This window comes from Lagopus muta, chromosome 8, assembly GCF_023343835.1.
Source record: "Lagopus muta isolate bLagMut1 chromosome 8, bLagMut1 primary, whole genome shotgun sequence".
Taxonomy (NCBI): Eukaryota; Metazoa; Chordata; class Aves; order Galliformes; family Phasianidae; genus Lagopus; species Lagopus muta.
Genome location: NC_064440.1, coordinates 5,972,649 through 5,984,723, shown reverse-complemented (window position 1 = coordinate 5,984,723; position 12,075 = coordinate 5,972,649). Strand labels below are relative to the sequence as shown.

The window sequence follows — 12,075 nt, the reverse complement described above, 5'->3', positions numbered from 1 at the left end:
TACATTCCATTTCTGAGCTTGATGGTTTTTGGAAGTTCAGGACTCAACCAAGTATTTTGAAATGATTAATTCATATATATTTTTCCAGAGTGATGTTCATTACCCGTGAGTTCTCCAATGCAAACATTAAACCTTTGACAATGGTTAATTTAATTAAAGCAACCTATTTTTTCTCTACATTATTCTTTTGTCATATTTTTATCTGCCACAAAAGGTACACTTTCTCTTGTTACAACACATATTAGATAGATAAAAACAGAACCACAAAAAATAAACATCAGAAAGGAACTGTATGCTTACTATCACTATACCACACAGATAAAATGTAACAAACAGGAGAGAATAGAAAAGGGGGAAGAAGATTATATCTAATTACTTTACAAGCAGGATTAGCAAAAAAATATCTGATCAAAAAAATCAGAAATTAAAGACTCTGCTGCAAGAGTAAAAAAATATATAATTTGTTTTAAGAAGAATCAAGTAAGAAGAATAATAAAGAGAAATAAAAGGAAAATAACATTTTAGTGATGCCTGTTTCTTTGGATTATTTTTCTCATGTAAGCTGAGATTTTTGCCATAGTTTGTTTCATTTTAGTAGTTCACTTCTTGTGCATCAGGGTCTGTGCACACTAGAGTGTTTTTTTGAAACTGGAATAAAAACTGTCCTTTTAAAGTGCCATAATTACTGATAAGAGACTGACTGTTTTTCTGTGCTATCTCACTTCTTGCTCAAATATTAATACTTCTCCAGTTTGGTGATTTATTTTTCAGTTCTCTTTCTCTGTAATGCTGATGTTTCAAAATCAGTTTATGTGAGGGTTAACTGCAAATTGCTACTGAAAGGGTTGCTTTCAGCTCTTCAGAAAATGGTTAAGAACTAAGTATTTTCAGTGTTAGTTTTCAGTAGGATGAGGGAGCTGATCTTGTTTATCTTTCAGCAGTATGATCTCTAGAGCCCGCACAAGGGAAGTGGTGGGAACATGCAGCTGGAGATAAAAGGAAGTTGGATTGCTCTGTTCAGGAGCAGCGCAGTCTCAGATCAGCTTAAATTGACTGTGAAATCTTGCTTTTAGGAGAGGGGGGGATTTGCTGATTTACAGAGCAAGAGCATTTGCAGTAATGTTTCATTTCTGCCTTACGTAGGCTTAACTTTACATTTACTTTGCTGAAGTGAGTAGATTGGAAATAGCAGGGAGGTGCTAGAGAACCAGCAAAATGGTTCTGTCCTTCTTAAGAAACAAGTACATTTATTCAGCGATACAATAAGCAACTTTTTGATTCCTGTCATTTCTGAGTCTGTCAGCATCCCAAGCAGATCACTGCAATGGAGCCTTCCCACTGACACAGCCCCGGGCATTGCCAGATAGCAGCTTAAACCATTCAAATGTATCTTAAAACTCATGTGTATCACAGGCTATCCCTTGTTTTTTTTTTTATTTCTGTTGTCCTGTGCTTCTTCTAGGGAGATCTGTTTACACTGTAATTTTGTGTGAAACTAAATGTGTACCTATTACTTTGATTAAATCCACTGAAAGCGACCATGGCCGGTCAATAACGACCTGCTACAACTATTTCTGGAGGAAAAGAAGTCGATAAGTGAGCAATGACATTGATCAGTAGAGTTTAACGTTTAGTCAAATGATTGAAGTATTCTTACTGTAGGATTGGTTTTGCTATTAAATGTCATTCTTGGAAGCATAATATATACTGTTTTCATAGGATTTCTCTTCACATCCAAAATTAATTTTGATACTTTAGTATCTTAGGAACGATCTTGCACAACAGATACTTTGCATAGGCATCTGATTTTGATAGTCTTAGATGTTTTTGTCGTACATTATAAACAGGAGAAAATTCCTTGTCTGTCACTCATCTTTGAAACAAAAGCAACACTTGTGTGAGAGCATCCTGTCACCTTCTCCTGTCTCCTTCTGTTTATCTGACACCTTCATGAGACATTTGGAACCCTCCAGTTCAATATAAAACATTTGCTTGGCAGGTGAGGCCTCCTCTTCCTTTGATGGATAGAGCACATGTGAGGAAGACACATCTGAGTGTGTGCCATATTCCTGGTGAGCTTTGCTTGTCTGATTTAGTAACTTATAAAAATTTTCCTCTCTGTCCTTGAAAAAGAGCAGCTCCAAGCTGCTATTTCATTCTCAAATTAGAGGAAAATAAGCAACTGCTGCTGTTGTAAAATACTTAGAACCTCGTGCTTCTTCTCATTCTCTCTGTTTTTTGTGTGGTCTTCACTGAGATTTGGAGCTAGCTGCAGAGTGTGCTTTGTGCTGTACGTATCCTAGGAATAATTTAACCCAAATTATGCCATTTCAGACAGAACAGCAGAACCCAGAACACCATAAGAACACATTTTGCAGAGGGTGCAAAGAGAAATAAAATCAGGAGGAATGTTTGAGGTCAAAAACTTGAAAAAATTCAGCATTGCATATTTATTCAAGTTATGTAAGGGAAAAATCTGGACAAAACTGCACAATACCTAAGCTAGACCACCAGATACTCTTTTCATCATGATTTACACAGATGTACACATAAAACTTTCTTCTTCTATAAAGATTTACATTTTGCCCAAGGCTATTCTTCCATTTACATGTAGCAGAACTGCTGTGGTCCAGTTAAAAGGAGAACGGAATTCTCAGACACAGACCATGACCATGTTTACCCATCTGCTAGTTACTGAATTCTGCCATCAGGAGCATCTTTTTAGAATTTGAAGATACTGGACTCGAATCGTGCTGCCTTTTGGAGAAAACAACTGTGATTTCCCAAAGGGATCTCAAAAGGGCCTGTGTCTGCCCATTGGCACTGCCCCACGGGAAGTGCGTGCTGTGTCACACAAGGGCTGAGGGGCCAGGCTTTTTCCAGAAGTTTGCAGGCACTGGGTGTAGGTGCTGAGATTGGATGGCTGAATGCAGTTGACATTTTCTTGCCACTGAATGGCCCAAGTCCTACAATGAGCATTAATTTTTTTTCCCCTGAGGTGATTTTCGTAGTCTGTCTTCACAATTAAACAGAGGATATTTATCATTTTCCCTTCAACCATTTCTAACTTCTTTATGCCAAACCAGGTAAGGAACAGACCATCCTGCATGAATTCTCACTGACCTTATCTGGGACATAACAAGGCATGTTCGAGTGGTTTTGTAAGCCTTCACTATGAAGAGGAAAGATAAGTTTAGGGAGCAGAATGAACAAATTGAAATTGCAAATTCAGGAAACAGTATTGCAAATTACTTGAGTGAGGAAAAAATTGAAACTGTGTCACAATTTAAGTTGCAAAATATGAAGTGCCAAACAAAGTAAAAATAAGCTTTTCATTAAGGCCATTTACCCAGTTTGCCAATTCCCTTCTCCCCACCCTCCCCCAAGATTGTAGGCTTTTTTTTTTACCTTAATTGGAATCGTGTGAAAGAAGAGGTTTACAGCAATGAAAATATATCAAAAAAGTTTACAGAAACTGTAGAAACTCTCCTAATGACATTTATTGAAGAATGCAAAGCTGGCATTTAACTGAGATAAACTAAGCTGGACTGAATGCTTTACTGAGATGTTTTCCAGCATGTTCATTTATCTTAATACTGTGCATCAGACAGAGTAATAGCCTCAGACAAGCAAATTCTGTCCCTAAGTCTTCAACTTGTTCCATATTTTAAGCTCAGCCTGTACACTTGCAGCTTTAAAATGATTGCTTGTCTTTGAATGTACAACTTAAGAATGCTGTGTTTGATTTTCAGAGATTTGCACATCACTTTTTCACTAGAGATCAATGGACTTGCAGATACAAGTTTATCTCACACTCTAAACTAGCTCACAGTTGCCTTTTTCTGCCAGGCTGTTGCAGCACCAAATAATGCAGTCGAGTGGTTGTCTTGGCAAAATAAATAGTAAATAGTAGCAGTAAAACTGCCTTTGAAAACAGTTCCATTATCTTAAGAGGAGCATAAAACAATTTTCAGAATGCAAAATTCTAGATGGTCTTCAAACTGAGCCCCTATCATCTATGGGATCCTTAGCTTCTCATTTACAAAATAATGATGATGACAATAAATTCTCTCATTATTATTGTAATTATTGCATTTCCTTGCAATACTTTGACATCTATTGTGAACAAAACTGTAATGATGATGATGTGATGATGGCCTCTGTGACTCTGGAGCTATTAGCAGAAAACAAGCCTTTAGAGAGCCTCTGGATTCATGTGGTTTGTAATACTGATAGCTGTCAGGTAAATTCGGTACTTTGCTAGGGTTTCAAATAATAAAACATTTTTTTACGCAGAAAGTGCCCAAACTATGATTTTATTTCAGGCTTCTCTGTTTAACTTTTCCCGTTTGTTTTTGTTTTGTTTTGTTTTGTTTTTCTTTTCTTTAATGTTGCAATTGAAAAGAATTTATCCACTTGCTTAAATAAAAGTGAATTCCACACTACATACCATGAATGTATGTGCAGAAGTCCCACTGCCTTCAGCAAGGCACCAGTGCATACGTAAGCTGAGCAGTGCCTTGTGCAGGGGTTTGGAAAGGTCACCACTTTTTGTGTTTTGACATTCATTGTAACAAACAAGGCAAGAGAGTAAATGGGAGAAGTTGGAATGTAAAAAGGCAAACAAGATGAAAAGGGAAATTCAGACAAAAAGCCCTCCATGCAAGATTTGTGGGAAATGCCAGTGTTGTTTGTGTGGTAAAATAAAGCATTACCTCAGCTGCGATCTGCTGCAGATACATGATAATGAAAAACTCACCTCCTTGGAAAGTTCTGTCTGCAACCTGTAGCCCCTTTAGTTCCTCAGGAAGTATTTTATATAGGATATATAGGATGCTGTCATTATTGACTCCTTTTTCTCCATAGATACAATGGGGAGAATAGTTATTCCTTAGGAGAGAAGGGCAGAAATTACTTTTCAGCTTTCTGAGCAGAATGCTGTGGGGCAGACTGTAGTAAATGAAAAGCAGTTGTAAAACACAGGGATGCAGAGGAGTCATAAAAGGAAGCTGGAATACACAGCTGGTGATCAAACTGATTACCTTGGCAGGAGTCTGGGGACAAATTATAATCCAGAAAAATTCAATGTAAATTAAATTAAACGAAAAATTCCTTTTAGTTTCCTACAGGGTAGAACTAGGAATATTTTAGGGTAACTTCTGCAACCCTGGTGCAGCATGAAGCTCCTGCTTTTAGGAGCTCAGCTGCTCAGAGGTGAATCTCTCAGGAATCACATGGCTTCAGCAGCATTGTGCCTGACCTGCAGCTGGTGTCCATGCTATCTGTTGGACTTCCCTCTGTAATGACTTGTTCTGTCCCTAGAATGTAAAGTTCAGTCAGATGTAGGTAGATATACTTGTTTGTGTACCTTTGGTGCAGAAGCTACCTCAGAAGGTAACAGCAACAGATTGAGTGTAACTGTTGGGGAAATTGCTGGGGAGTTGTGATGTGCGCAGGATGTGATATATTTTTGGATGTGGGCTGTAAAAGCTTGCTGTGAGCCCGTGGAAGGCTCTGGAGATCAAAAGCAGTTAGAAGCAGGTCACCAGAGAGGCAAAAAGTGCTGTCAGTGCCAGAAGACCAGAAACAAGTGCCTAATGGGACAGAGGCTGCAGCAGCATCCTGGTGCTGAGTGGCAGCTCAGTTTGAGCTTCAGGAAAACAAAGACTAACAATAACCAAACCCCAGGGCTGCTGAGTGGACTAGTTAAAAGAACTCCAGAGAGTTAGCATCCTGTTAGAGTTAGTGCTCAGTTTATGGTGTGCCTCAAGTGTTTATGAAAATGTACACGGATGGAGTTAGCTCTTTGGAACGCTGTTGGCAATTTATTCTTTGCTCAGATTTTTATAAACGTTTATATTATCAGTTCTTTTATATTTTATGCCTCACAATGACTTTCAGCTTTGCCAAATGTATCTCAGAGGAACTTTATTATTTCTGTATTGTTTGTGGTATGAGCATGAACTTTGACTTCCTGCCTTCCAATTTAGTTTGGTGTCTAGCTCTTTGCTGTCTGGGTCACTCGTGTTACAGCTGGAGCTTCCTGTTTTCAAACCCGTAGCAGCCAACCATGTAAACCTGAGGGTCAGCGCGTTCAGAAATGATGCATAATTCCAGTCACTTGTTTGCTGAAATAAATTACATTTACGTAATGAAAGCTGTCAGGTGCTGTATCAATCTTCTGTGTAGCCAAAGCACTTCCTTATTTACAAGTCTTGTTTCTTGATGCGCAACTCAGCCACTTAAAAATACTTGCATTATTTCTCTTAGAGAACAACTGAAAATTTCAGTCAGACAAAAATCCTGTTGAATTCTGTTGGCCAGATGCAAAATTTCATTTGTTACAGACATTTCATTTGGAGGCAAAGGGTACTCTGTCTGTAAAACCTTGGATGAAATGGTAATCATCTGGGTCTAGTTGTTTGCTTTGTATATGTAAGGCTGTCCACCTGGGTGTGCATTATCCCCTCCGTCTGGAGGAGGAAGAGAGAATAAAGAGACATCCCTAGGCACACTCTATCCTGAAATCCAGGGCTTCCAAGATTTTTTGGAGGAAATAGGAAGTGCTGTGTCCTACCTCTAAGAAGAGACTCCACAGTTTCTCTAGGGATAACTTTGATGGTCAGTGTGAGCTCTCAGGTATATTTCTGCCACAGTGCCAGGCTGGGAGTAGTGTTATCAATAAAGAATCCCATTATTAGGAAATTGTAGAGATTTTTTCACATTGTCCTCTTCCAGGGATTCTGGACAGCGCTGCACATTGCCTCTCTATTGATTGTGAGTGCTGGGATGTCTCAAGGTAGTTTTCTGTTGCTGTTATTTCTAAAAGAACAGAAGCAGCACCAACCACAAGAGCAAGCTTCCCTTCCTTACTCATAAGTCAGCCTTCAAAGAATCATGAGATTTACTTAAATCATGAGAATTTGAAGCTGCCATCCATGTGAAGTTCTTTTTATTTGACTTCTTGTTTTTGCATCTTCAGGATACACCCAAGTCACACTGACAAGTTTTCCACCCAAAAGGTCACATGCCGACTCAGGATTACATCAGCACAGGCCTGAAGAAAAACAGAAAGCAATACCATAGGTGCAATAAAATCCTGGGAGTTAGCAACACTGTAGCAGATGGAGCACTCAGAACTGGCTCGCTCTTCCTTTCCTGATTCAGCACAAGTTCTGAGTGACTGTTGTATAAGCTAAAGTGTGTTTGTGCTGCAGGAAAAGAAACTACATATTCATCTGTTTTGTGTTGCTTGATTAATTAGCTCCCCAGAAGAGATTATTGCCAATTTAAAATGAAAAAGCATTTGGAAAATGTAGGTGTTGTTTCTACTTATAATTAAGGAGCCCCAGCAGAACTCTTAACAGTGTAAAATGACCCTTATGTGTGTTGAAATTACATTTAAGCTATAGCACTATACTAAGAATAATTTTCAATGAATTTTCTATTCATATAGTTTGTTGTTTTGTTGGTTTTTTTTCCTCACAGCTGAGGAGTTGCCAACATTTGTCAAACAAAGTAACTATTTTGAGGGAGCAAAATGTGCATAGCTTCTTCATAAAACTGAGATATTCATTGCCAGTACAAAGTATCTCCTAATCAGTGTGCTCGTCTCTGTCGTGTCGTGTTTGTTTTAAAGAACGAATTTATTTGGTAGATAATAACGTGTTGAGTTTCAGCTCAAATTCAGACTGTCAAGGCAAATGTTGTATTCAGATTGTGAGCAGTACTAATGGAAAAAATGGAGTGGCAGATGACCTTGAGGCCAATGAGAGAATTAACATTTTCTTTTACTTTATATTCATTTAATATGAATGAGAGTTTTGTGCATGAGAGCTTTGAGTTGGCCATTGTCTTCTTCAGTCTCGAGTATTAACTTTTAAAATGTGAGCTCACTTTCTCTGTGTCAACTCTGAAGAAATTATGAAGTGGAAATTTTTCTGGTACCTTTTAAGAAGAGTTTTCTGGAGGCAGATTTAGGTAATCACCGTGTCAGAAATCTTCATGAATGCCATGGTGGTGGTTTGTTCCAGACTCCTGTGCACCCTCCTCCCTAGAGGCCCTTCCCACCATGCATTAAGCCTTGTGCATTATGTCCTTTATACAAGGTTCATTTTCTCTCTCAGCATGTTCCCTGAGAGAAAACATGCACACAGTGCATTCATCTGTCAAGCCTTTAATGCATAAACATATGTATGTATCCATTCACACACATACAGATTCAAAGAGATATATAGACACACATAGGTATGCACAGTGATCTTCCCTTATTATTATTATTATTATTATTATTATTACTATTATTATTATTATTATTTAATTGAAAGAGAGAAAATAAATAACATCAGGAACATGGAGAAAATAGCATATTTTCCTGCTTGAAGCACTTCATTCTGGCATTCTTTATTAGAAATTCAGAATATTTTTGCTCTAGTACTGTTGAATGGTATAATAGCTCTTAGATTTCTGAGCAACAAAGTTGTCAACCACAGTTGTTACTCTTGCTAGCACACTGAAGAGCAACATACAATTAAAATGATAGATCTTGCACTTTATTCATCAACCTACAGGGTGTCATGGCATGACGTGTTTAATATGTTCATGACAGTCTGTATTTCCAAGAATGTATGTTGCTCTATTTTCAGTAGCTGGCATTTCCTGAGGGCTAGCACATTCATGCTCATGTTGGCAGGTGATGGAGAGCAGCCTCTTTGATCCTAGGTTTGATCCTAGGGGAGGATCACAGAGTGTATTTCTGTTTAGTACACTGAAGGTGATCTTTTTAGCTGTTGGTTTTCTATATCTGTACTTGAGTGATGCCGTCTACATTCTCTGCACTACTGGTGTGCAGAAAGCAATCTCTCACCTGCTGGAAAACAAGGCTAAGTTGCACACCAAGCACCATGTAGGGAGAACTTACCATCTGAATGCAAAGTACCTCTTCAAGAGGAAAGTATCTTCTCTGAGGACAATCCTTGACCACCTTTGGGGTTTTCTTAGTTACAGGAACATGGTGATGACAGGACTGATGAATTTAGGTCAGGCTATAGTTCAGCCTGTAGGGAGGTGTTGAAGTGTCTGTTTTTTGGCAGCTTTTTAAGGAACATTTATTAAGTTTGTGTCAGAATCAAAGGTCCAAGAGAGTCAAGGTGATAAAAGAGGGACTGACCAAAATGTCTACTTTAGTGGATAGAATGTGGTGAGATGTACATTCTCTAATGTGATGCACATAAAAGAAGTGTGGGTTATCCATTTTATGGGGATATTCCATAAAAAGAAATTGTTCTCAGATTCGAAATCTGTTACTTCTTCATATTCATCTGGCACTATGGCCAGGTAAGACAGTCAGCAATGACAGAGGTGTAACTGTATAGCATTCAGATAGTTACCTAGGCTACACCACTGATGAGCAAATCATCAGCTCCTCATCTGTGCTACTGGAACATATATATTTTTCTTACATGTATTCAGCAGCGTTTTTACTGGGAATAGCCTATAATCTAAATTAGCATTATAAATGATTAATTACATAATACATACCTAGATTCTCTAACTCGCTGCAGAACTTGCACTGATGGTAAGGTAGCCTTGCATTCCCTTATCATCCTACTATTTTGGAACTATAGTCATCTCCCATGAAAGTTAGATTTCAGCCATTGCTCAAGTTCAAAACTATTAACTCAGAAAATATGTTCAAGAAATTAGGGCCCTCGAGCTGCAGTGATAATTTCCTAATTATCCTAATGTTCCCACCTTCCTGCAGTAAGCATTATATATATATAATACTCCTTTTCCCCTCAGCACTCCTTAGCAACCTGTATGAGCTCTGTCTTAGACATGAAGTTTCATTTATATCTGTGGTGTTCAACAGAAACGCTGAGTCTTGCTGTAATTTGGCAAGATTAGGCTACAGCTGTGGGCCAGCAGCAAGGCAGCTTCTCCATGTCCCAGATCCAATGGCTGCAGGAAATGCTCCATGGTGAAATTCTTTTGTTTGTTTCTGTCTTGAGAGATTAGTGGTAACGATTGAAAAGAAATAAAACAACAAACGACAACCAAATAACAGAAAAAGTTTCCCAATTTCTTGAGTAACCTCAAGGGTCAGATATTCAGAGAGGATAAGAAATGAAAAGAACAGCATCCGGTATTGAATATTGATTTGAAGGTATTTAAAATCCAACGTTTGACCACAGAAAGCCTGCTGCTGGCTGAATTTGTACTTAGGGCAGATTCTCAACAAACTTCCTCATATTCAGTCTATGTGAAAAAGGAAAACAGCTGGAACTCGTGTGGTTTTCTGAGCAGACAAGCCCTGAGTGCCGGAGTCGGGCAGGATCCTAGATTTACTCTGAGCACAGGGTTCTGACTCATTATGTGACCCTGAGCAAATCACTTGACCTCCTTGGTCTTCTGCCAGCTCAGATGGAAAATGAGGTAAAAAGCAGAGACTGCGGTGGAAATTTGGTTCTGTAACTGAACTGAGCAGATGAAGCGAGATGAGTAAACATACAGGTGTTTCCCTGCAGTTACACTGTTGATACCAATGGGAGCCATAGCAGGATTCAAACAAAAGATGGGGAACAGCAAGTGTTTGATGTTTTTTTCTGACAGAGTATAGTCTTTCGTAACATGTAACCTCTCACTGGAAGCAACTCCTTACAAAGATGTTAAAATAGAGCAGCTCAGTGTGTTGTGATTACCAAAGGGATGTCCGTATGGAATGTGATTTTCAGAGCACAGTGGTTTTTTCCTGTTTTGTTTCCCCTTTGCCTGTGACTTTGGTATATTTGATTGCAATCCCATCTTCTTGTCCTGCCTTGGGCAGAGAAGCCCTAGAAGTGACTAAACCACCATAGAAAGCTGTGCACAACAAAGAGAGAAAGCTCAGGATGTCATTCCTGCATCTGTCGCTGTCTAATGCTGAGCATCTGTTTTTGTCTTACCTATCTCATGATGTTCGCAATGAGATGTTCTCTAATACACTGAAGTTAGCAGTACTTGGAGCTGCTAAGACGAAATACTCAAGGGGGAAGGAAAAAAAACCTATTCTTGGGAAAAAAATGAGTTATTGGTAAATGTGTGATGATGAAAGCAGGAGATGTGATAATGTTCAGATTTGTTTTTAGTGCCTTTAGGAGGGAATATCAAAGAAAGATATGGTACAATTTAAAAAGACAGTGAAGTATATGGTAAATCCTGAGCAGGAATTGAAAACAGATAAAAAGAAAAGATTTTCTTTATATTTCTTCTCCACCCATGGTCCCAAAGCTCCTTTAAAAAACTGATGTTCTGGAAAGAATTGCTGCAGTTCTGGTTGCATCACAGCCTCCTGACTAAATTTGTTATGATGTCACCACAGACGCCAAATTATTTAAGGCCTCATTATTCACGATGCTTTTATAACTTTTCATTAGGTAAAATGGTGACATTAAAAACAGCCAACACTGACCATAGCTTTCTTTGACCTTAAACTGAGAATTTGAGAGTGACTGACTCAGTTCTACTTGCAGTTTTATTGCGCTGTTTTATTTTTATTACCATGCTATGGAAAACATGTTCATATTATGCTGAAATGCACCTGAGAGAGATCTTATTACTTGAAAAAAATATTTTTTGATCTTTATACTTCAAAGGCAGCCCTTTTTATGTCTGCTACTGGTTCAGAGCCTGCCCCATGAATGCCATTTCTATTCTTATTTACCAAGAATATCTGTGTCAGAAAACCTCATCTTCCTCACTGCTCTTCAGTTTACCTGTTTTTGTTGGTTTTTTTTTCTCTTTAAAATTGCATGACTATATCTTCATTGTATTTATTTTCCGCAAATGCAAAGCAGATTCTGGCCACCAATGCCTTAAAGCTGGTAGCAAGAGGATTTCATTTGTACTGTTATTAAGTCTAACACGTTTTCCCCATTTGAAGTTAAAAAAAACCTCACATACTTTTTTTAGTTAGTGTGAGCCTGAAATTACTGAGAGTATCTTGGCTCTGAACATCTGTAATGTTTCTGGTGGACTTTGGCCAGATGCAAACTACCTGCAAGTACCAGCAAGATAAAATCTGAACCTCAAACTAAA

General features: G+C 38.4%; 1 long non-coding RNA gene across 2 annotated transcripts in view; it reads left to right on the top strand.

Annotated features, from left to right (window-relative positions):
• The window catches only part of LOC125696555 (uncharacterized), a 135,415-nt gene that overhangs the window by 70,025 nt on the left and 53,315 nt on the right, over positions 1–12,075 (top strand). Inside the window, exon 4 of one of the 2 annotated variants that reach the window (XR_007378403.1) lies at positions 2,000–2,072. The exons of the other annotated variant lie outside the window; for it this stretch is intronic. This is a non-coding gene — a long non-coding RNA (uncharacterized LOC125696555). The remainder of the gene's footprint in view (positions 1–1,999; positions 2,073–12,075) is intronic. 2 annotated transcript variants of the gene reach the window in all.